Below are 25,474 nucleotides of genomic sequence, written 5' to 3'. Positions count from 1 at the left end.
TCATGCCTGTAATCCCAGCACTTTGGGAGGCCGAGGCAGGTGGATCACGAGATCAGGAGATCGAGACCATCCTGGCTAACCTGGTGAAGAGCTGTCTCTGCTAAAAAAGTACAAAAAAAAAAAAAAAAAGCAGGGCATGGTTGCAGGTGCCTGTAGTGCCAGCTACTCAGGAGGCTGTGGCAGGAGAATGGCATGAACCTGGGAGGTGGAGCTTGCAGTGAGCTGAGATCAGGCTACTGCACTCCAGCATGGGAGACAGAGCGAGACTCCGTCTCAAAAAGAAAAAAAAAAAAGTTTTACAAGGCAGAACTGAAAACAAATCTCTACTAATCCTGTAGAGGGTCCTAATGTTACCAGGGAGTGGTCCTTGCTCCCAGAGCTTCCAAGATGATGATGGTGGGCTGCTTCCAAGATGGTGGCAAGTCTCGTGTTCTCTGACCTGGGGTTCTTGGCTTCACGGATTCCAAAAATTGAATCTTGGGCCATGCAGTGAATGTTATAGCTCTATTAGAAGTCATGGGTCATGGAAGAGAACCGTGGAACTCAGTGACTAGTGTTGAGCTCAATTAGGATGAACCTGGACAATGGCAAGCCTTTAGCCCAATCAGGAGTGGCGATGAGCACCTCACTGGATCAGGAACACAGTGGACACCCTGCCATATCCAGAGGAATGGAAGTCAGTGGCAGGTCTGCGATGGCAACAAACAGCAGTGGTGGACGGGGTATGAAAGCTTAGCTTGAGCTGTAACAAACACAGACCAGAAGAGTCGCAGTTGAAAGATTTAATAGAGTGAAAACAGAGCTCCCCTACAAAGGGAGGAGACCCAAAGAGAGTAGCCATTGGCCCCCTGAATACCTGGGTTTATATCTGGATCATTGTCCCTCCCACTGTGCTCTCAGGTGACAGATCATTGGCTATTTCTTTACCTCTTGTTTTTGCCTTATTAGCATTTTAATGAGTTCCCTGATTGGTCTGGTGTGAGCTAAGTTCCAAGCCCCTTGTTAAAAGGTGGATGCAGTCACATTCCCAGCTAGGCTTAGGGATTCTTAGTCCGCCTAGGAAATCCAGCTAGTCCTGTCTTTCACAAGGATTTGTGGCAGGCTCACTGTGGATAATTAAGAAGTTGCTTATGATCTGATCTAACCATTATTTACAGTTTCCTCTGTTAACGCATGTGACTCACGTGACTTAAACAATTGCACAAAATGCTACTTAAACAGAATGTACTAAGTAGTGTGAGAGATATCACACTCACTGAGTTGCTAACTCTTCTCCTGCCATGCATGAATGGAGGGTGATGACCCAGAATCAGCACCTCATTTAGGAATGGCCACGTGTCAACTGGGACAAAGGTCTCACTAAGAAATGTCAGATGTAGAGTATCCAAATGCATAATCATGTTGACAGATAAGGAGTTCAAACAGATTAGAAAAAAAAAAAATCCTAAGTAACATATTTAGCTCTGCTACTCTAGAAAGTAACTGTTAGAACTAGGTTTCCAGTCAGGCATGGTGGCTCACCCCTGTAATCCCAACATTTTGGGAGGCCAAGGCAGGCAGATCACTTGAGGTCAGGAGTTGGAGACCACCCTGGCCAACATGACAGAACCCCGTCTCTACTAAATATACAAAAGTTAGCTGGGAGTGGTAGAATCGCTTGAACCTGTGAGGCAGAGGCTGCAGTGAGCCAAGATTGTGCCACTGTGTTCCAGCTTGGGCGACAGAGGAAGACAGTCATTCACATTCCCTCTGCCCCGCAAGTAACCTGTAATCATATTGCCTTCTAGTCCAACAGGCTCCCTGTGTCTGACTTGTTGAATCAAGATGAGATGCACAAAAAGCTGTACCAGACATTGAAGGATTGGGGTGTACTGGACACACTCAAGGTATCGGATTTAAGCATATATGTGTCATAAGTTTTATACGTGTAAACTGTAGCAGGTAGTTCACATTTAAATTTATCTGAAGTTTGGGTTTTTATAATTCTATAATACATAGATTGTGTTTTTGAATTACATTAGTATATTCCCAAATAACTCTGTCCTGAAATATTACAGTCTCTTGAAAACACTTGAGAAAATGTTGAGTTTGAGTCGACTTAAAGGTGCATGTTCAAATAGTTAATTGAACTGACAATAAAACAGGAGCAGGAAGCGTTTATATAATGAACACATTTTAGTAAGATAGACTTGTTTTATAAATCTGGCTTACAGGTTCCTAAATTAAAAAGTGGGTTTGTAATACATTTGGATGAGGGACATTGACACCATATAGAAAATACTGGTGTAGTGTTTAATAATAGTTTGGGGAATGAAAAAATTTATCTTTAAACTATATTGAAATGTCTGAATATATAATTTGGGCAGCAAGTATCTATTAGTATACCTTGTATGTGGATTAACTGCCAGGAGTAAAATTAGCTCAACCTGTTTTCATTGCAATGTGCATTTCAAAAGCATATTTTACGTGTAAAATATGTGGCTATTTCCTCGGTATATATCGTATTTTAATTTAGGTTCTATGGAGTGAACATTACCCTGTTTTCTTAAAAGTCTCTTGAAATCTTTATTTTCTGTGGCAACAGGCTTATCTTTGGATATTTCTGTAATGTATGTAGCAGTCCCCTGTTGTTGAATGTTTTGGTTGTATTCTCCAACAATCCACAGAGGTGCGATAAACTGGCAGAATTTTTTCCTATACTTCATATCCCAATCGTAAGCTGGCGAAAATGGGCTTCTAAAGAAGTGAAGCAGGTCTGGCTAATCACCAGTTTCACTTGGAAGATGGGGAAAGAAAGGTTTTTCTACAACCCACTGGGCTGCTCTCTCACTGGGTGAGATGTGTGCAGGGGAAGCTTCCTAACTTCTGGCCATGGATCTAGAACCATTATGAAAATAAAGGAAGATTTCCAATGAATATAATGTATTCTAATCTCTCTATATTTCTACTGAGACAGTTCTGCTGTCATTTCTTTCCCTTGTCTGTCTTTCCTTTTTTTTTTTTTTTTTTTTTTTTTTTTTTTTTTTTTTGAGCTAGACACAACTTCACAACCTGCAGATTCATGTATTGATGCACCCTCTATAGAATGGAGAACTGCAGCCTCAGTCTATTTCACTGGAAGGGAGCTTCCTCTTACTAGGCACCTCTAACTCTTCATTGGCCGAGCACTTACCAAGATGTGGCTATGATTATTCATTTGCTGTTTTCTTTACAGAAAGTGACTTAGCAAAAGAAAAGGTGAAGTCTTTCATTGTCTGTGTTTTTACCTTTTTTATTAACAGTTTCTTCCTCTGATGACTGTTAAATGCTGCATTAGAGCTAAGTGCTCTTTGACTAGGTCCATTTCTCATTCCTCTTTGCATCGACATTGTAACTTAAGTGCTTTTTAACTAGGTCCATTTGTCATTCCTCTTTGCATTCACGTCGTACCTGCACATAATATGTTTGTTATGTAACAAGGGGTCACTAAATTTCGAATTAATTTCTCGGCATCTCATTTAGTCTTTTGTAAAATTATGCTATAGAATCTCTAAATGTTTCAGAGCTAAAATTGATCCATCTATCCTCCATGTTGTCTAGTAAGACCGAGAAATCTACTGAATGTCCACTGTGAGCTTGGCACTGTGTTAGGCACTCTGCAGATGTTTTGGGTGTTACAGATGAGGAACCAGACTCTGGAGCGGTCAGTCAAGTAACTTTTAAGTGACAATGCAAGGCAGTAAACCTACAGCTCTAAAATAAGCTGGTTTTTTTTTTTTTTTTTTTGCCTAGTCTTTTAATGTATTTCTCTTCTTTGTAATTATATGTGAGAAATACAAAATTTAAAAAAAGTCTGTAAATGTCTCAAATATTAAAAAGACTTTCCTTTTGTTTTTAGTACATTTCTAATTATTGTAACTAGATTTCTTCACTATTACTGTTGAACATTAGTCCCACTTTGCTATTTTAAATGCAGATTCAGCAAACTACCTGTAGATATGAGCGTGTGTATGTGTGTTTAGCAGACTTTATTTTTCAAAACAGTTTGTGTTTACAGCAAAGTTGAGTGGGAAGTACAGGGAATTCTCATACACTTGCTGATCCTACACATGCACAGCCTCTCCACTGTCAAAGTTGTATACTGGCTACAATTCATAATCTACGGTGACATGTCATTATCGCCCAAAGTCTAAAGTTTACATTCGATTTCACTCTTGGTTTTCTTCATAGGTTTTTACTTTCTTTTTGTTGTTTATAATTATCCCAAAGTTTCAGGTTTCAAAGTTTTAAGGACACAAGGATCTTAGTACAGTATTTTTTGTTTTGTTTTGTTTTGTTTTTGTTTTCGTTTTGGATGGGGTCTGTCTCTCTCAACCAAGCTAGAGTGCAGTGGCGTGATCTCGGCTCATTCAACCTCTGCCTCCTGGGTTCAAGCAATTCTCCTGTCTCAGACTTCCAAGTAGTTTGGACTCAAAGCTCACACCCCCACTCCTGGCTAAGTTTTGTGTTTTTAGCAGAGATGGGGTTTCACTATGTTGGTCAGACTGGTCTTATTTTCCTGACCTCAGGTAATCCACATGTCTTCAAACTCTCAAATTGGCGAGTTTACAGTGTGAGCTACCACATTAGCCTTGATTGCTTAAACATATTTGTTGAAGATTGTGGTAGTTTAATATCCATTTTTAAAGTGCTGCCTACCACAACTGTTTTTGCCCCCTTTCCCCTATTGGTAGTCTGGGATTACAGGCACCGGCCCCCATACCTGGGTAATTTTTGTATTTTTAGTGGAGACAGTGTTTCATCACGTTTGGCCAGGTTAGTCTAGAACTCCTGACCTGAAGTGATCCACCCGCCTCGGCCTCCCAAACTGCTGGGATTACAGATGTGAGCCACTGCACCTGGCCTCAGTAAATATTTAAATGAAAACATTTTTATATATACTTTATGTTCTGGGATACATGTACAGAACATATGGGTTTGTTACATAGGTGTACACACATGCCATGGGGGTTTGCTGTACCCATCAACCTGTATCTGTATTAGGTATTTCTCCTAATGCTATCCATCTTCTAGCCCCCCATCTCCCAACAGGCCCGGGTGTGTGGTGGTCCCCTCCCTGTGTCCATGTGTTAGTGTTCAGCTCCCACTTATGAGTGAGAACATGAATTTGTTTTGCTGTTCCTGTGTTAGATATGCTGCATGTCTTCAGAAGCAGCCAGGTTTTATTTATAGACATTAGGAATGTATTTATATACTTATGTATTTTTTGGAGACCCGCTCTAGCTCTGTCACTTAGGCTGGAGGGCAATGGCACCATCTCGGCTCACTGCAACCACTGCCTGCACTCCAGCCTGGATGACAGAGAGAGACGCCATCTCAAAAAACAACACACACACAAATTGTACTATGCAGAATCTATTACAAAACATTAAAATTAACCCTACTTCCAGTCTCTACAAATCACTGGTACGATTGCTGAGTTTCTATAATGTACTTTGGTTTGTTAATTATGAGTATGAGCAAATAGCTGAATAAAAGTAAAATATTTTCTTTTTACAGGTTTCAGGATTTGATAAAGTAAACCAAACAGGTGGGAGTCTACATCTTTGTAAACTATAGCAAGAGTTTTCTATGTAACTTTTTAAATAAAATTCAATGAAGCTAATTTTTAGGGAAAAGTGTAAGAAATTTAATTTGATTTAAATGACTTGATTTTTCCTTGCTAACCATACCTTACCTAATTTTCTTTTCTTTTCTTTTCTTTTCTTTTCTTTTCTTTTTTCTTTCTTGAGAGGAAGTCTCACTCTTGTTGCCCAGACTGGAGTGCAATGGCATGATCTTGGCTCAGCACACTCTCTGCTTCCTTGATTCAAGCGGTTCTCTTGTCACAGTCTCCTTAGTAGCCTTGATTGCAGGCACCCACCACCACACCAGGCAGATTTATTTTTTATTTTTTATTTTTTGTATTTTAATAGAGATGGGGTTTCACTTTCTTGGCCAGGCTGGCCTCAAACTCTTCATCCCAGGCAACCCTCCTGCCTTGGCCTCCTAAAATGCTGGGATTACAAGAGTGAGCCACCGACTCTGGCCTATATTTCCATTTTTGTAGTAACTTTATATACTCAAATAAGAAAACAGCAGACAATATCAAGGGCCCTGGATATGCTAAAAGGTACTCTTTGTAAAAATATTCACTGTTGAGAACATTTCTGAAAGAAAAAACCAAAAACTGATTTTTATACCATCTGTGTATACTAGATATCCCTCTCAAGTACAATTGATAAGAGTATTAAATGTATTATGCCCTTCAAGAATGAGATATGGTTCAATAATGTGTTATGTGTCTTTTGTTTTTAAATGTTTATGCAGACGTGATAAATTGGCTTAATTTTGGCCTGGATAATAAACATTCATAGAGTCCATAACTACTGTGGGTTCCAGACCATTGGTTAGACTTGATGATGGGCTTTGTAGTATAAACATAGGCCTGTAATTTGCCTTTGATGTATACTCTTTAGGTCTCTTTAAACAATCCGTGAGTTAGTGAGTTAGTACTGGTCCCATTGTGTTGGTACATCTTTGGGTTTTGTCTGTTGCCTGTTTTGCTATCATCCCCACAGTAACAATCATTCATCCATCCATGCATTAATTCATCAATCCATTCAGAACTTAATCATTTGAGTACTTACTTTCTGCCAGCCATTAGTTAAGTCTGTGAGTTAACTGGCAAGGCTGTTGGTAGTAATGTTAGCACATGATAAATAAATTGAATCACAAGACGTTTTGGGCTTCCTTCAAACCAGGCCATCCCTACTGAAATTCAGTAGGGTAAATAATCCCACATTTTCTGTTCTAAGCACCATCCAGTGTGACTCTCTGTGAAGATGGAAATGTCTATAACTATGCTGTTTAATGTAGTAGCTGCTAGCCTCGTGGTTGTTGAGCACTTGAAATGTGGCTAGTGTGAATAACTGACTTTTAAATTTATGTTTAATTAGCTACATGTGCATTGTGACTACCATACTGGGTAGCATAATTTTAAGGTATATAGCTAGCGTATATTGCTTAACTGTTACTTCAAAAGCAAATATATGGCTTCAGAAATATTAAGAAATAATCTATGAGCCAGGCACATTGCCTTGTGTCTGTAATTCCAGCACTTTCAAAGGGCAAAGCAGGAGGATAACTTAAGGTCAGGGGTTTTATATCAGTCTGGCCAACATGGTGAAACCCTATTTCTACTAAAAATACACAAACTTGCCAGACCTGGTGACAAGTGCCTGTAATCCCAGCTGCTTGGAAGGCTGAGTCAGAAGAACTGCTTGAACCTGGAAGGTGAACATTGTTATGAACCGAAATCATCCCACTGCAATACAGCCTGGTTGACAGAGCTAGATGCCATCACAAACAAGAAAGGGAGGAAGGAAGGAATGTGGAGAGAGAGAGAGAAAGGGAGAGAGAGACAGACAGACAGAGAGAGAGAGAGAAAGTCTGTGTACTTGCAATAGGCACATTATCTTTAAAATTCGTTTTTCTACCTCTACACAGCCTCTTTAAATGCATCAGGTTCAGGAAGACATCTGGTTGACAGCGCTTACCTGCTTTATCTAGCATCCCTGTATAATTTCTAGAAGTCAGAAAAACATTAAGTAGCAGACATTTCAAACATCCTAGGGCCAAAATTTGGGTAGAACTTTAGCTAACAATAAAATAGCTCCTGGTAAAATACAATTATTTTAAAAATTGATGGACTGCAATTAACCAACAGAAATCTGTAACAAGGTATTTTTTACCTAACTGTTGTCTCTTCCCTGACTCAGAGACCTGTGGTCTTACTGTATCCTAATATATCTATGCTCAGGTGGTGCTAAGCTGTTGAATGGCCACAGTAGATTCCCCCAAGATTCTACTCACTATTCTTCCTACTCCTAGTATTTCCTGTCAGAGATAATGATGCACAGAAAGTGATGAGGGAAGAAAGAATTTGGATGAGGGAAGAAAGTCTGGACATTGGCCCTTTGCTTTGTGAAAGTTAAGATTCTTATCTTCAATTGGTAAAATAATAGACACATACATCAATGGGGACAGAATTATAAACTCCAAAAGTATATTCACACAAATATAGTCAGTTGATCTTTTTTAACAATGGTGCAAACACAATTCAATTCCACAAGTTGTGCTGGAACAATTTGATATTCACATGCACAAAAATGAATGCTAGACCTAAATATAAAATGCAAAACTGTAAAACTTCCAGACAAAAACAGGATAAATTCTATGTGAGATATAACACCAAAAGCAAGATAAATGAAAGAAAAATGTGGGCGAATTAGACTTCATTGAAATTAAAAACATCTCTATGGAAGACAGTGTTAAGAGAATGCAAATATGGAATGTCAAAACCCATAGAACTTTAACATCAGCAAGAGTGAACCTTAATGTTAGCAAGTTTGGATGAGGTGATCCAAGATGAAATGCAGACTGTGACAAAACAATCTAACTGTAATTCCCTCATTGAAGGGGGTAGGGATAGAGGAAAGGTGCTGAGCAGACTAAGGTTTTTGTTCCAAGAAACTAAAAGTTTCTTAAATAATTTAGGCTTGTGGTTTAAAACAAAGTTTTAAACTATTCAGAAAGATACACAATGATAGCAAAGTGGCAAATTCTGCCCATTTTCTGTAATCTCACTCTCCACTGATAATTAGAATGAATAATTTTATTTATCGGTCTTCCTTGTAGAATTGAGTTTAAAACTCTCTGTATTCGTAATTAAAACACACAATCAAGTGGGATTATATTGTAGATTCTGTATGCAATTTGCTTTTATATTCACCAATATATCTTTCTGCAGCAGTATATTTAGACTAATTATTTTTAAAAGAATGTATTTAACCCCATATTGATGGAGATTTAGTTGTTTTATTGTTTGCTTTTGGCCATTAGAAGTAACCATCGTGCAGTGTGCACTCTTTGTGCCCTTTGTGAAAGTATAGCTGTGTAAATTCCTAGAAGTGGAATGACTACATTCAAGGGCACTTACACTTTGAATATATATAAACACTGACAAATTTCTCTTCCAAGTGAATTAGCATCGCTATACATCCACTCTCTTTCCAATATTAGCATTATCAAAGTTTTAATCTTAGTAGTGTTATAGGAAAAATAATGGTTTCTCTGTTGTATTAATTTGCATTTATGATTTTGTTTCTGTTCATTCAACATATAAAGATTTTGTTTGTCTGTGTTTAACATTTTGTTCACCTTTGTTTAACGTTTTGGGTTTTTTTTGCTGCAAACCGTCCATGCGTTTCCCCATTTTTCTTTTATTAATTGATTTTTAAGAGCTCTTTCATATTACGAAAATGTCTTCAATTTAGTCCTCGTTATGATATGGCTCCGATGAGTGAGTACCAGGGCTCTTGTCTCATGTGAACTGCATAAAATGACATGGACACACGTGGAGTGGTTTTAGAAACCAAGAGTATAATAGACAAGGAAGAGGAAAGAAGGAAGAAGCTCCCCTGTACTGAGGCAGAGGGAGGAGGTTTCCAAAGCTGAACAAGGAAACCCCAAGCAGTGGGGAAACCAGCCAGTTACATGGGGAGGCTGGAAGAGGTGATGTCTAATTTGCATAGGGCTCAGGGGATTGATTTGACCAGGCAAGTTACTCACATAGCCCCTGAAAAAACTGGCCCTCCCACCCTAGCCATTTAATATGCAAATGCAGGGCACCATGATATTCTACATACGTGGGGCTATGTGGGGGTAGCCATGTTGCTAGGCATATTTGAAGGCAAGGTCAAGGAAAAGAGGGCAGGAATTGCCACATTTGAATGGACCCAACTTTTTATGGGCAGCATTTGCATATCAAAGTTTGTCTGCTGGGCTCTAAGAGCCCTGGCTGTCCAGCTAGACAAGAAACGTTTATGGAGCTGCTTTAAAAGACACAGAAACTTTCCAAGGGCTCCTTGTCCCTTCTATCTGCTTAAAATCATTTCTTTATAATATCTATAACATATCCCGTCCCGCCCCCCATTCCCAGAAGAAGTCACCTTAACTGCTGTTAGAGGGGAGATGACTCTTTCTGGCTACTTCCTGCTGAAAAGGGGCATCGAATGGGGAACAGCAGCTAGGGCTCCTCCTGCGGTTGATATAAGGGTCTTCAGAAGAACAGTGTGTCCATGCATGGTTCAGTTTGCAGCACCATATGGAGTTTGATGCCTTCTATGGAAGAGATAAACAGTTTGAGTTATACTGTTGAGTATTCAGGGTTCAAATATTAATGCAAGACGTATAAGCAAGAGAGAGTTTAATACAGGGATTAACTGATTTTATAAAGTAGACTGCAATTCATTAAAGAGAGATTGTAGTCACCCGGGGCTGAAGGCTGCATTTTTCCTGAGCCTCTAAATAATTTTGATTTGATATTTAAGTACCTGTAGATTTTCCTGTGTTTTACTAGAGGTGTTAGTCCAAGATATCGAATTTCCTTTTGGAAGTCTATGAAGTTCCTTTATTTGATTTTCCCCTACAAAGTTATGGGCACCCTATTCAATTTTATACCTGGAAGAATTTGCAGGATAACTCCCTAGAACTAGTATATTGATCCAGATAATTACCCATCCCTTTTTGTTTTTACCAAGCTGCAAGAGATTACCACTTGATTCACAGGAATAAGCATGGTTAGTCTAAAATGTAGACAAAAAGCTTAAAAGACAATTAATGGTACTGTGTTCAGAATTTATTCCTTCCAGTGGGTTATTGGTCTTGCTGACTTCAGCAATGAAGCCTCAGACCCTCACGGTGAGTGTTAAGAGTTCTCAAAGATGGTGTGTCTGGAGTTTGTTCCTTCAGATGTGTCCAGAGTTTTTTCTTTCCGGTGGGTTCATTGTCTTGCTAACTTCAGGAGTGAAAGTGCAGACCTTTGCAATGAGTGTTACAGCTCTTAAAGGTGGCATATCTAGAGTTGTGTGTTCCTCCTGGTAAGTTCCTGGTCTCACTGACTTCAGGAATGAAGCTGCAGATCCTTGTGTTGAGTGTTAAAACTCCTGAAGCTAGTGCATACCCAAACAGTGAGCAGCAGCAAGATTTACTGTGAAGGGTGAGAGAACAAAACTTCCAAAGCTAGGAAAGGGACCCCAGTGGGTTACCACTGATGACTTGGGTGGCCAGCTTTTATTCCCTTATTTGGCCCCACCCACATCCTGCTGATTGGCCCATTTTAGAGAGCACTGATTGGTCCATTTTACAGAGTGCTGGTTGGTGTGTTTACAATCTTTAGCTAGACACAGAGCACTGATTGGTTCATTTGCAATTCTTTAGCCACACACAAAAGTTCTCCTAGTCCCCACCAAACCCAGAAGCTCAGCTGGCTTTGCCTCTCAGTGCTAGGAGTTAATGATAAATGTATTATAAGCTTTAGAGCACAATTTCTCTCTGCAGGCCTCATTTTTGGTTAAAAAAAAAAAAAAAAGTTGTGACAGGACTGTGTGTGCTGTTCATAGAATGAACTTTATTCTTATACTTGGACTGATTACTTGCATAACGTGCAGCAAGAATGGTTATTTTTACATAGGCCTTTTTGGGTTAACTTTGATGAAACTCTGTTCCACAAATAACGTTAGATCAGACCTTTAAAACTGTGCCCAACCGTGGTTTGTATCCTCAAATACCTGTGAGCTGGCTGGTCCTCTCCTCTTGAGGTCCCAAATAAAGTTGAAACTCCCAGACCTTTTTGAAAGGGACATTATTTACTGTCCACAGGTTAGGAACCCCTGTGCAGGGACTGTGTAGACAAGGTATGAAGCCAGTTCTCCCCAAGGAGGTTTTATTGGTTCTGCATGTCAACCTTGATTCCTCAAAGGGAAACACATTATTTTAGTCAATTCACGGTAAAATAACCGGTTTTTCCAATTCTGTTCAGTGGACAAAGTAAATGGATTCTTATTGCACTGATGCAAACAACTATCTTGCCATAAGTTAAGAGTAGTCACAGTTTACAACAAACATGCTCCAAATTTTGATTACAGGAGAATATATTGCTCAACTTTTAAAGGCCATAAATAGTTTAAAATAAGTTTTCTTGACTCTGAAAAAACAAAACAAAACAAAACAAAAAAAACAAAAAAAACAAAAACAAGGACCATCAGTATTCCAAACCAAAGTTAAAAAGATGGCTTTAACTTTCCGAGTGCCACCCAATTAGTTAACTCTTCTTTTGCTTGATATTTGTAAATATATCAGTTCTTTATGAGGTCTGTACATTCTTTCCCTGTTCCAATGTTACAATCTTCAAAGCTATTAAAAACCTGCATTTGAGAATACCTATTAAAGTCCTTAAAATAGCACAATTATAAACCATCTTTTTAGAAGGAACAAAGCAAGAAAACCATTATCTGTGAATGAAAAAGCTTCCAGGATAGTTAACAGTTAAAAACATGACTGACAAAGAAGTTTGTTTATCTGCGTGGTTTACAATAACTGTACCCTTAATTATGATTGACAGCATATACTTAGACATTGGAATTTTAGAATTTCCATACAATTTTGGAACATATGTTAGTATTATTCACTAAAATATAACTTAAGATTGGACATCATTTTGGCAAGCTCATGTGAATAAATTCGTCCTGTATACCTCTTTTTCTGAGTGTTTCAGAGGCCCTCTAAACCATCCAAAAATCTAGGCATTAGGAAGGACAACTTTGAAACTTGAAGCTTCCTTTTGGGATGTCTTAAATGTTAGAGGTTTAGAACACTTGATTTATGAAATAGAATTCCAGATTGCCACAAATTATTTGTTTTGCCGAAGTGATGGCTCAAAAGGCAAAAACTTTTCATTAGCCATTGCTTTTACATGAAAATCCTTTCCAAAGCCAAATTTTACCCTTGCATTAGTTTGTTAATGTTAACCCCAATTTGTTTAAATAAAACCTTAGAGATCATTTCATTTAATCTCAACCAATTTGACCATGAGGAGAAATATTTACAAGCTTTTTATAATTATTTTTCTAAAGGGCAGATTAGTTTCTTAAGACTTCCTTGATGTCTTGGCTTTTATTTCAATGCTCAGTTTATGAAAAGACCATACAATACCCGCTTGAGTTTGGGTAACGTTCACTGTTGATGTTTAGCAACTTTCATTTTTGGTGAAAACCCTGGCTAGTAAGTGATTTTAGTTGTATACCAGGTGTGGATGATAGAAGATGCAGACAGAAGTGCAGATAAAGTTTGATTTTCCAGCATCTAGCTCCACGTGTCCCAGGCCTTACCTCTCTGTCAAACAGGCAGTGTATCACCTTGGAAAATTTTGAAACCTGATATCTAAGTTGTATGATTTAGACCTCCTATTTGCATTTTGAACACACTTGCATTTTGCCAATAATTCTTAGGACTTTCTTTCTTAAAGTCACATGAACTAAAAAACCTTTCACTTAAGTGCTTATTTTTCCTTAAGGCAGTTAATTAGAGCTTTTTTAAATAGACATTACACACAACACATAGATAGTAAAACAAAGAGAAGATTTATCCAAGATTTTTCATTTGCCAGGTTTTAAATTTGGATTACTGGTTTCAGTTTGGAGCCCTTGGAAGAACAGGGCCAGTAGCATACCTTTTTGGGGCCTAATGAGCAGACAGAGCTGAAGGCAATTAACCCATCACCCATGGGACCCTTGTTTCTTAGTCGGGGAGATGAGGATGTTTCCACATATTTTAAGTGGCCAAGAGCATGCTTTTCTGATATATAACTATGATTAACCAATCCATACAGTGTATTTTCTACTTAGTAATTACACATCAAAGCTCTCTCATAATGTGAAATAATTTGATATCCCTAAGACCCAAAATAGTGGTAACACCATACATAACAGAACAGAGCCTTTGATTTTGAGAGGAAACTTCTCCTTTTAATTATGGAGGATTCATCAGGAAAATGGTGATTTGGGGTGTGTGTGTGTGTGTGTGTGTGTGTGTGTGTGTGTTTTCCAATATGAGGTCTGTGGCATCTACTCTGTTTTCCCCCAGGAATCCCATGCTATCGTAAGTTACCTTAGGGCCTCTAATGCCTGCATTGAGAGTGGTTAGACAAAAAACAAACAAAAATAGTTCAGTTGACTGAGCAGAGAAGAGCCTTTTTTTCCAGAAAAAGTTTTAATGTATCTATAACTTAAATACCCACTTTTATTGGAGCTGAAAACTTATTCAGAAAATTTCTTAAAAATTCCTTGTTACTTGACCTTAGCCAGGCCAAGCTCTTAAGATTTTCAGCTTTCGACCTTTAGAAAAAGTAATCTCGCAGATGAAACCAACAAACCTTAATTAGGTTATTATTTAACCGTGAGTTTGCAAGGTATTTTTATAAAAATGATAGACAGGTTTTGAAACTGTCATTGCAAAATTGTCACAGAGACAGTGAAAGAGAATTGACCCAAACAACTCAATTTTGTTTCCTGCCCCCATGCTGTCCTTGCCCATAACTGGGTTTAGGCTCGACCAATTTTAGAAGGAACCTGATACACAGTCTACAGTCTAAAACAAAGATGGTAACAGCTGCTTCCCAATATATACTTCGTTATTGCCTGGGGTTTAGACCAAGAAGATGGCCACAAGATTAGATACCAGGGTTTAGCTGTCAGGCAGCTGGAGGCTGCAAGATTTTGACCATACGTAACCTGCTCTCAAGATCAGTGCTTAAGATATTTTGTAAACTCTGGTATTGATGGATTAGCTGACGCCAGCCAGATTGACAAACTGGCTTATCCGATTTTGTGGCCCTCATCCAGGAACTGACTTAGCGGAAGAATACATCCACCCTTGTAAAATGGCAGAGGCTAAAACAAAATATTGCCACATGGTTACAGGTTATGGTCCCAAGGACAAGACACAAGATGGAGGGCTGTAGCCCAGTTTGTTGCTGGCCATTTAGTTGGGCTGGCTTGAACCACAGGCTTATGGGGTCCTGGGCCTGCAGTCTGACTTCACGTACCCTTTCGTTGACAGAATCATACAGAAACACATATAAAGCCAACAAATAGTCTACAACTTAACACTGACCTCACAAATCCTTTGTTATTATATATACATTTACAGATAATATAAACAATAATCCTTATGTTTCCTTTTACTGGTTTGCTCAGGGAGACAGAAGCCAAAAGCCCAGCTGGAAAAAATGTTTTACCTTTTTGTTGGCATATCAGGCTTCTGGGTTTCCTTTCCCCTAGATCAACTCTAAGCCAAGTATTTTAGGTTTTGAAAATTAACTTTTCCCAGGTTGGATGAACATTAACAAAGTGATAGAAGACATATTAAACCACAAAAGAAGGAAAACACGAAAGGAAGCAGTTCCTATTAGGGCTGTCAAGAGGTATTGCCTCTTTTCCTATTAGGAATGGTGTTTCCCCTATTTCTTTGCCTTCCTTATTTTCCTATTTTCTCTTTTCCCTTTTAACCTACTACAGGGGACTGATTGCTCATCTCCAAAATTTTCTTTTGCTTGCAGAGCTGCCTGTTTTAGCTGGAGTGAGGGTTTGGCTTAGGAGCAGCATAACAGTCCTTCATAAGAGATCAAATACCTGAATTAAATTTTGGAAAGCTTTTATTTATCTATCAGGATCATCAGAAAATTTAAATGAGTCTCCTGTTACTTGAGGAAGGCCCTGCGATGAGAAGGAAAATCAAAGGGGCCACAGATAAGGGAATCCTCAGATAGTTTCCCTGAAACTTGCTTCTCTAATTTTGGGAAATTTTTTTCTTTGGACCTGCCTAATATGACTGCTAAATGGGCTGAATTATTTTGCAACACTTGCAAAGATCTAGTAAGAAGGCCATACTCCTGAGCAAAAGAAAACAAGACACTTTTTCACAGTTTCAGAGTCAATGGAACCTAAGTGCTTTAAAATACAGTTGGCCAGTTGTGGTGGCTCACACCTGTAATCCCAGCAGTTTTGGAGGCCGTGGCAGGTAGGGAACAAGGTCAGGAGTTCAAGAGCAGCATGCCCAATATGGTGAAACCTCATCTTCACTAAAATACAAAAATTAGCTGGGCGTTGGGGTGTGCGTCTGTAATACCAGCTACTCGGGAGGCTGACACCGAAGAATCACTTGAACCCAAGAGGCAGAAGTGCAATGAGCTGAGATCACACCACTGCACTTCAACATGGGTGACAGAGCAAGATTCTATTAAAAAACAAAACAAAAAAATGAATAGTGAGTACATGTTAATGCACTCCAAGCCATGGCACCAGAGAAACTAAATTTGGGGTCTTATTTATGCTTCCTGCAAGCAGTCTTAATCTTCTTTTATTTCCCTTTGATCCCCTAGACCTGTGTTGCCTGTGTGCCTTTTTTAAGAAATGGATTTCAGGAAAAAAAGCACGTAATTTGTCAAGGTTACCTTAAGTGAGAAGTGTGCTAGATGGAACTCTATATCCTGCCATTATGGCCCAGGCTAAAGCATTTATCCATAGACAAATGGTTCCCATTAACTTCTGGACTTAAGTCTCCTTACTAATTACATACTGTCTTACTAGGAGACAGAATAGGTGCCTGAAAGGAATATGGGAATGGAATGGCCATTTCCCTACCAGTGGGACACTATCGAGACTAAAATCTGGCTACAGAAAATATCCTACTCCTAATTGCTAAAGCCAGAAACTTCTAAAAGAAACTGCTAGAGACCTGGAGCCTGATTTCTAACCCTGTGAAAGAAAGCTGTGGTGTTGCTGTGAAAAAGGAACAAAGCGTGCCTCGAAGAAGATTTCCATTAGCACTGGGTGGCGATGTTGGCTTAGAGATGCTATGTCCTCAACAGAGAAGTGCTAGCAAGTAGCTTCACCCCAGGGGAAACAGGAAAACTCTGTTCCTAGACTATAAAAATCTGTACATGTTTCATACAGAGAAAGTGTAAGAAGCTGCAGCTAGAGAAAAATAGTTTTGCAAGAGGATAGTTAAAAATTCTCTGCAAACTCCTGGAATGGGCTGTTGGATGCTGTGTCCAGGCCAGAGACCTTTGAATCATGCCAGGGTATGCCCTGGCCAGAAATTCAATATCCGTGTGTAACAGGGGGTTCTCCATGTTTGTCCTCACATCCATGTTTTAGTATGGCAGCCAGCACTAACTGTCTGTATTAGGCTGATGGATGCCCATTGATTTGTTTGATTTATTTTAAAATAGAGCTGTCACAATGAGAGGCAGGTTTTAAGCTTGCTTCCACAGTTGTCACTCTTGACAAAGACTGTACCTTGCATTCCCGGCCATTGCACCAAAGTTATGTGAAGAGGCTGGAGGAGGTGATGTCTGATTTTCTTGGGCTCCGGGGATTGGTTTGACTAGGCAGTCACTCACATAGCCCCTGAAAAAACTGGCTCTACACCCTAGGTTTTACTATGTAGATGAAGGGCACCATGATGTTCTGCACACATTGGGATATTTGGGAGCAGCCATATGGCCAGGAACATGTGAGTGGCAAGGTCAAGGAGAAGAGGGCAGGAATTACAATGTTTTGGTGTACCCAGTTTCTAATGGCAGGCATTTGTGTATCAAAGTTTGCCAACCCGACTCTAAAAGCCAGGGCATTTCTTCTGGTCAGGAACTGCTTCTGGAGTTGCTTTAAAAGAGACAAAAATTTTCCAAGGACCCCTTTGTCTCTCTGTCTGCTTATAATAATTTCTTAATAACTCCTGTAACAGTTATACCCCCATATTATTGCAGAGTTTTGTTTTTGTTTTTGTTTTTGTTTTTTTACCTTATGCCATTTGTAGATTTTCAATTTTCATGTAGTTAGATTGATAAATATTTATCCTTATTCCCTCCATGTTTTGTAGCATGCTTGGGAAGGCATTTCCTCACATTTATTCTTAGAAGCTATGACTGGGCACAGTGGCTCATGCTTGTGATCCCAGCACTTTGTGAGACCCAGCTAGTAGGATCACTTGAGATCATCAGTTTAGACCAGACTGGGCAACATAGCAAGACCCTATCTCTACAAAAACTAAAATTGGCTTCACGTGGTGGGTCATGGTACATGCCCCTACTCCCAGCTGCTTGCGAGGCTGAAGTGGGAGGATTGCTGGAGGACAGAATTTTGAGGCTTCAGTGAGCCGTGATTACTCCACTGCACTTCAGCCTTTGTGGCAAAGCAAGACTGTCTCTAAAAGAAAAGAAAAAAAAAGGCATATGATGCGTAGAATGATAACGTCATAAAAGTAATATTGTGTAAACAGTGACTAAACTCAGAGTGGCTGCAAGCTCTGAAACAAACCTGTATGCATTGTGTTTCTTCGGTTTCCTTATGCATTTTTTTTTAAAGAATTGACAGAATATTATCGAGCTAAAGAGAGTTGTAAGATACTTTGGCAATTATAGCCTCCATTCTTAATTTCAGTTCTGCTGTTTTCATTTGGAATGAAGGAGGATACTGGATTTACCAGATTGTGTGGTGGTTCCTTGAACCGGAGGGATGCAACTTACAGGTAACAAGGGAATTCACTTTTTCTAGAATCATCTTGGGGGGCCAGGAAGTGCTTCCCAGTGTCATCGCCTGGCTTCATGAATGCCAGGGCTCTGCTGGTCAAAGCATGGAGTGATTCAAAGGACCATAATCTTTCTGTCTGTTGACTTTCACCTCTCTTAATTCAGAGGTTCTTCCTCATGGTTTGTCTTAACTTTACAGTTACGAAGTTAGAAGACTGCAGACTATTTGCTTTGCAAAGCACTAGAGGAGTTATTGGCTTATCGCTTCATTTTATAGTTGAGGAAATTGAGGTCATCAGAAGTGGAGCAACATGGAAATATTCAGTCTGCATCAGAACAGAGAGTGGAGTCCAAATTCTCCCATCCATGATCTAGAGCTTTTGGTTCTTTACGCCAGTCTGCATTATCATCCTGACCTTCAGTTTTGTGCTCAGTAGAGATGGGGAGTAGCCATTTAAAATGATGTGCTTAATGGAACTCTTGGCTGTCTTTACTCTTAAATAGTGAGAATAAGTTGTAAGAAGATAAGTTTGTAATTTGTACAATGTATTCTATGACTATGCCTTTAATTAAGTATAAATTTAATTCCATTAGAAACACATTACTTGCTAACTAACAAGCAGTGTTGTCCAATACGTGAGCCACATACATAATGTTAAGTTTCCCAGTAGCTACATTGAGAACAATAGGAAGAAACTGGTGAAATTTGTTTTAATAACATATTTAAACCAATATATCCAAAATATTGTTTCAACAGGTATTCAACATAAAATACACTAATGAGATACTTTGCGTTTATATTTTGCACTGAGTTTTGAAATGTGTGTGTGTGTGTGTGTGTGTGTGTGTGTGTGTTTTACATTTAAAGTATATCTCAGTTCAAACTGTCACCTTTCCAGTGTCAATGACCCCATGTGGCTGGAGAGACCTATGTTGTACAGCTTTTGGAAAACACAGAGAAGTTGATGAAAAACTATGTCTAAAATCTTGCCTACCAGGGACAAACACTATCAATGTGATAATCTACTTCTGCCAGTCTTTTTCCCATTGTACATACTTTTTTGATGGGTGTTATACATGGTTGAGATTGGACCCTGGATTCTTTGTGGTTGATTTTGATGCATAGTTGGTTTGAGGGCTGCTGGACTAATTAATGGAAGAGTCAGTAGATCTCACTTTAGTCCTGGCTATGCTGTTATTTAGTCAATTATTGAGCTATCTTGGGATTTGTTCTTTATCTGTAAAGTGGAGGCATTGAAGTACGTGATCTTTGATTCTTTTAAAGTTATTGTTTCGAATCTGAAGTCAGCTTTAACCAAAGTCCAATAAAGAGCTCTCTGCCTTAGCACTTAGAGAGTAGGGAAGAGACTTAGGTATTTTCAGACTTCAAACTGTATTCTTGGGTTTGTTTTTCCTCCAACATGTTACAATGAACACTTTCAAATATACAGAAAAGTTGACACAATTCTGGTCAACACTTACATACCTGACAAGTAGATTCCACTATTACATTTGCATTATATATGCTTCATCATTTTTATCTGTTCATCCATTCATCCGTCTTACTTTCTTGTATATTTCAAAGTAAATTGCAGACCCTCAGGCATTCCCCTAGGTATAGTCTTTCTTTCACTTTTTTTTTTTTTTTTTCTGTAATGGAGTCTCACTCTGTGGCCCAGGCTGGAGTGCAGTGGAGGGCTCTCTGCTCATTGCAAGCACCTCCTCCTGGATTCATACCCTTCTACTGCCTCAGCCTTGAAGAGGTCTGGTGGGGCATGGTGGCTCATGCCTGTAATCCCAGCACTTTGGGAGGCCCAGGCGGGCAGATCACGAGGTAGGAGATGGAGACCATCCTGCTAACATGGTGAAATCCCGTCTTTACTAAAAGTACAAAAAATTAGGTGGGCGTGGTGGCAGGCGCCTGTAGTCCTCGTTACTCAGGAGGCTGAGGTAGGTGAATGGCATGAACCTGGGAGGAGGAGCTTGCAGTGAACCAAGATTGCACCTCTGGCCTCTCTTACACACCTGACCATGCTTCTATGTCCTAATTTGACGTGGTTTTTTTTAATAGCTGAGAAGTTTCAGCTTATTGACAATCAGTTTGCAGATGCTTACCCCCAGCCTATCAAGTGTGAGTCTTTAAAACTGAAGCTAAATGAATATAAGAGAAAACTAGAAGAGCAACTTGAGGAAGAAATTCAAAATTTACAAATAGTCAAAAGATGAGCTTTACCTTGTTACTGTTAACAAGAGTGATGATTTTGTTTGTCTTCTAAAGTCTTAATCTTATGTATATCGAAAAATATCTAGAACTTTTAATAAAGAATGGGATACTCTACTCTTGTGAATGTTATTTTTATTTCCAATGACATTTGTTTGACATTTGAGTGAGTCCTACAAATACGGTGAATGAGATTATACTCAATGAAACAAAACTAAACATCAAATAAATGTAACATATTTGGACAGAGCATTAATGTGGAACCTAGCTGTGTAAGATAATTTGTTACTGTTTTTATAGTATAATACTTGAAATTTTTAATTGTTTGTGGTCAATTTGCAGTTGAAGTTTTTTAAAGATGCCAAGATAGTGAAAGTTAAAATGAAAGCAAAATGAAACTATGAGAAGGAATTAGCTGTGTTCCGGAATGTTTTTGAGAAAGACTTGACAAGCAAAATCTGAAGCCCTCATTCTTCATGAAAAGAATAGTCTTGAGAGAATTCAAAAGCACCAAGAGGTGATATTTACAAATAGTTTACTGTATGGGTATATTCTGCAGCCATTAGTAGATTGGCTCAAGATCCCGGAATGAGATGGGATAACTGATGAAACAAGGGTTCAGAAGAACAGCAGGCACTGGAGCCAAGAGTGCAAATAAAAAGAAAGATGAGCCTTGAAAAGGATACACAGATTTGCTTCTTCTGAGACTTGAGGAAAGGCAAGAATTGCAGCGGTGAACACTGAAGTTGGGTTTCTGGGAAACACAACCTAAATAAGCTCCATCTTTCTCAGGCAGATTAGAGGGTTAGATTATGGGTTTTAGGAGCAGCTCAGAGGTATAGACTAGCTCATGAAAGGGAAGAACAGCTCTTTAAGGCAGAGAGGACTGATCACCTGTATTGAGACTGGCAGGTGGAAGAATAAGGATAGTCCAATAGTACCAAATTGCAGGATGAGGTTTCAGGTGGAAACCAGAAACCCAATACAGTGTGATGCTATTGACAGAACCATGGAAATGAACAAAGGTAAAGGTCACCAGGGTCACAAGGGTCACCCATGGGGCCATTTGATCTGGTCACCAGGAAAGTAACTGGTGAGGCAAGAGATGGTGAGGATGATGAGTGCAGGAGTTTGTGTTGGCAAGTGGGATTGGATCTATTCCTTTAAGAAGTAATACTTTTCGACCAGGGGTGTGTCTTAGACCAGACTGGATTTACAGCAGTGTTTTTGGCCTACATCCAGAATTGCTGCTATCAGATGTTAAAAGTAGGAAGGCTTCCCCCTAATGGCAACTCGTGCTTGGGGCTTGAAATGAGACCTAGTTGTTTAATGCTACGGGCACCCCCTTTAAACTTTTGTATAGCATTTCTGAGGAATGGACTTTCTTCAGCTATAATGTTGGCAGCACCGATCATTGAGATGATTGTATTGTGTTTAGTCTAATAACTTCAGATTCAAGCTAGATGACAGACTAGATTCCGGTTTATTTTAACGCGAGTATCTGAAGGCTTTGAGGAAGATTGTCATCCTCATAAAAAGCGCCATGTCTGTATGTCTTCACCTGGAATGTCAAATTCCTTCTCTCCCTGATAAAACTATATTGTCTTTCAAGACCCAGCTTGGATGTCACCTCAATGATGCATTCCCCGACTCCCGCTAAGCAATGCATTTAGGCCTCATTCCTTCATGCAGTCTTTATTTACCTCAGTTATGAAATTATCGTATCTTATTGTGATTATTTCTCTCTGACTAAATCATGAGGTGTTTAGCAATGAGGCCTATACCTGTGTACAATTTTATATTCTGTCCCCAGTATGCTGCTTTATTTGCAACGGGTAGTTAGTAAATTGTTGCTCTGTGAAAACATAAATGGAAGTGAGAGGTGACAATGTGCTAGCAGCCCTCACTCGTAGTGCCTCCTCGGCTTCATTGTCAACTCTGGTGGCACTTGAGGACCCCTTCAGCCCATCATGGCACAGTGGGAGCCCCTCTCTGGGCTGGCTGAGGGCGGAGCTTCCTCCCTCTGCTTGTAGGGAGGTGTGGAGGGAGAGGTGCTTGCAGGAACCGGGGCTGCACCGTGCTCTTGGGCAAGTGCGAGTTCTAGTAGGTGCTGGCAGGGGCTTGGAGGCCCGCACGTGGAGCGGTCCCCCGGCACTGCCAGCCCAGGGCAGTGAGGGACTTAGCACCCGGGCCAGCAGCTGCGGAGGTTGCACTGGGTCTCCCAGCAGTAGCGGCCCACCAGAGGTGCACTCAAATTCTTGCCAGGCCTTAGCCGCCTCCCCATGGGGCAGGACTGGGGACTTGCAGCCCGCCATATCCGAGCCCCCACTCCACCGTGGGCTCCCCAAGGTTGCAACCCCTTGCCCCATGTCACCGGGTCCCATCAACCGCCCAAGGGCTGAGGAGAGCAGATGCAGCTCGGGACTGGTGGGCAGCTCCACCTGCAGCCCCCGTGCAGGATCCACTGGGTGAGGATAGCTGGGCTCCTGAGTCTGGTGGGGACTTGGGGAACTTTTATGCCTAGCTAAGGGATCATAAACACACCAATCAGCACTCTGTGTCTAGCTCAGGGTTTGTAAATACACCAATCAAGTACTCTGTGTCTAGTTCAAGGTTTGTAAATACACCAGTTGGTACTCTGTATCTAGCTAAGATAGTGGGGACTTGGAGAACTTTTCTGTCTAGCACTGTGTCTAGCTCAAGGATTGTAAATGCACCAATCAGCATTCTGTGTCTAGCTCAGGGTTTGTATATACACCAATCAGTAATCTCTGTCTAGCTCAAGGTTTGTAAATACATCAATTGGTGCTCTGTATCTACCTAAGCTAATGGGGACTTGGAGAACTTTTATTTCTAGCTAGAGGATTGTAAATGCACCAGTCAGCACCTTGTCAAAATGGTCCAATCAGCTCTCTGTAAAGTGGACCAATCAGCCCTCTGTAAAATGGTCTAATCAGCAGGATGTGGGTAGGGCCAGATAAAGGAATAAAAGCAGGCTGCCCAAGCTAGCCAGCAGCAACCCACTTGGGTTCCGCTCCACACTGTGGAAGCTTTATTCTTTCCCTCTTTGCAGTAAATCTTGCTGCTGCTCACTCTTTGGGTCCACGCTGCCTTTGTGAGCTGTAACACTCACTGTGAAGGTCTGCAGCTTCACTCCTGACAGCAAGACCATGAACTCACCAGAAGGAAGAAGCTCCAGACACATCTAAATGTCTGAAGGAACAAACTCCGGACATCCCATCTTTAAAAAGTGTAACGTTCACCGCAAGGGTCCATGGCTTCATTCTTGAAGTCGGTGAGACCAAGAACCAACCAATTCTGGACACATTTTGGCGACCACAAGGGGACTTTCACCTATCATCACGTGGTGAGACTTTCACCTATCTTCAAGCACTGGGACGTTGACTATTGCCGAGCGGTGAGCACCAACAGACCCCTTTTTCTTGCTATTCTGTCCTATTTTACCTTAGAATTCAGAGGCTAAATACCGGGCACCTGTCGGCCAGTTAAAAGTGACTAGTGTGGCTACTGGACTTAAGACATGGGTGTCAGGCTTTCTGGGAAAGGGCTCTCTAAAACCCCTGACTCTTTGGAGTTGGGAGCGTTGGTTTGCCTAGAACCAGCTTCCACTTTTCCTGTACTTCTGGGCTGACCTGTGGGTCGACTGAGAGGAAAGCCATGCAGCTCTGGGGTCCTGACAACAAGTTGGTTGAGCCTGCGGCCATGAGTGGAACTCTCAAAGGCATGTCACCCAAGCGAGACTCACCTGTCTATTCTATCTACCCTGACCCTTGCCCCCTGGGTCCTAATGCCTTCCAGACAAACTTCCTCTTGCTTCTCTTCTCTGAGGTTACTACTGCTTCTAAAAATCACTCCCTGTCTCTGGTGCTTTTCTAGTTTCTCCTATAAGAATGACCTCTAGTATGAACTCCAGGACTTTGTTACCTTCTTTAGGCACCTGGGCTCACCAATCAGAAAGACATAATTTTTGCCCAAATCCCTATTGTAAGAGGGACTATCTGGAATTTTAGGATCCCTCCTCAGAGTAGCAGGCCTAACAAAACTATTCCTGAAGCTAGGATATGGGGAGCCTCAGAAATTGTATCCTTCCTGTTCATATAAGCAAGGACAAAAGATGTCACTCTTCCAACCCTAAAGATCCCTTCCCTCCCTCAGGGAATTGCCCTCCCCTTCATTTTGGGTCATAACATCTTTATAGGACAGGGGTAAAGTCCCAATACTAATGGGAGAATGCTTAGGACCCTAACAGGTTCAGGTTTTTGAGAATGTGTCGGTAAGAGTCGTTAAATCCGATTTTTCTTGGTCCAGACCTCCATGTGGTCTGGGTGGACAGGCAAGGGTGCAGATTTTTGAGAATGCATCAGTAAGGGCCACTAAAGATCTGACCTTCATTGGTCCTCCATGTGGTCTGGGGGAAAAGCTAGTGTTTCTGCTGCTGCATTGGTGAGGACAACTATTCTGATCAGCAGGGTCCAGGGACCGTTGCAGGGGGAGAAATAAAACAAACTAAAACTGCAGATGGTTTTATCTTTCAGATGGGAAACACTCAGGGATCAACATCGCATCCTTGAAATGCATCCTAAGTCATTGGGACCAATTTGACCCACAAACCCTGAAAAAGAGGTGGCTCTTATTTTCTGCACTACTGTTTGGCCCCAATATTCTCTCTCTGATGGGGAAAAATGGCCACCTGAGGGAAGTACAAATTACAATACTATCCTACAGCTTGACTTTTTTTGTAAGAGGGAAGGCAAATGGAGTGAAATACCTTATGTACAAGC

The 25,474-nt window shown here is 40.4% G+C and overlaps 1 pseudogene; it reads left to right on the top strand.

The window, feature by feature from the left end:
• The window catches only part of LOC106995389 (centriole and centriolar satellite protein OFD1-like), a 60,866-nt pseudogene that overhangs the window by 7,114 nt on the left and 28,278 nt on the right, over window positions 1–25,474 (top strand).

Source organism: Macaca mulatta, chromosome Y (assembly GCF_049350105.2).
Source record: "Macaca mulatta isolate MMU2019108-1 chromosome Y, T2T-MMU8v2.0, whole genome shotgun sequence".
In the NCBI taxonomy this organism is placed as follows: Eukaryota; Metazoa; Chordata; class Mammalia; order Primates; family Cercopithecidae; genus Macaca; species Macaca mulatta.
The sequence above is the reverse complement of the archived record's forward strand: the minus strand, read 5'-3'. Positions and strand labels throughout refer to the sequence as shown.